Source organism: Tachyglossus aculeatus, chromosome 1 (genome assembly GCF_015852505.1).
Source record: "Tachyglossus aculeatus isolate mTacAcu1 chromosome 1, mTacAcu1.pri, whole genome shotgun sequence".
In the NCBI taxonomy this organism is placed as follows: domain Eukaryota; kingdom Metazoa; phylum Chordata; class Mammalia; order Monotremata; family Tachyglossidae; genus Tachyglossus; species Tachyglossus aculeatus.
Genome location: NC_052066.1, coordinates 62,527,055 through 62,527,891, shown reverse-complemented (window position 1 = coordinate 62,527,891; position 837 = coordinate 62,527,055). Strand labels below are relative to the sequence as shown.

At 44.4% G+C, this 837-nt stretch overlaps 1 non-coding gene across 1 annotated transcript; it reads right to left on the bottom strand.

Annotated features, from left to right (window-relative positions):
• Nucleotides 1-485: 485 nt before the first annotated feature.
• On the bottom strand, nucleotides 486-623 carry LOC119936360. The gene has a single exon (XR_005453710.1). It is a non-coding gene; the product is annotated as a small nucleolar RNA SNORA7 (small nucleolar RNA).
• Between the last annotated feature and the right edge of the window lie 214 nt (nucleotides 624-837).

Here is an 837-nt window from a genome sequence, read left to right as displayed (position 1 = left end):
GATTATCATTACAATAATAATTATAATAATAATAATATTTGTTAGGCACTTAGTATGTACCAAGAGCTGTATAAAGAGCTAGGTTAGACACAAGATAATCCATCAATCAATGTTATTTATTGAGCACTTATTGTGTGCAGAACACTGTACTAAGCACTTGAGAAAGTACATTACAATGGAGTTGGTGGGAGATCACTGCCCACAAGGAGTTTAAATTCTACAGATTAAAATACATCGCTGACAGTGGAAATAATCTTGTCTTGTCTTATGCCGTTGAGTTGTTTCCGACCCATAGTGACACCACGGTCACATCTCCCCTAGAATGCCCTGCTCGCCATCTGCAATCATTCTGGTAGTGTCTCCATAGACTTTTCTTGGTAAAAAATATGGAAGTGGTTTACCATTGCTGCCTTCCATGCAGTAAACTCGAGTCTCCACCCTCGACTCTCTCCCATGTTGCTGCTGCCCAGCATCAGTGAGTTTTGACCTGTGGCAGATTGCCTTCCACTCGCTAGCCACTGCCCAAGCTAGGAATGGAATGGGTAGGTCTCTGCTTGACTCTCCCTCCCATAGCTGAGACTGGTAGAGTACTGGAAACTCTCCAGGTGTGACCCTGAGAGGGGAGTGGAAATAGTAAAATATAAAAATATTCACCTAAGTACCGGGAGACTGGGGTGGGAATCAGAGTGCTTAAGGAGTACAAAGATAATTAGGTTGGGCACAGTGCCTCTCTCATGTGGGGCTCCTGACATCTGAGAATACACGGCAGTTGGGCCACCAAATGTTTGTGTAGCTGCCACCATCGCCTAGATCCACTGGTCCAGGACGAATGACCAT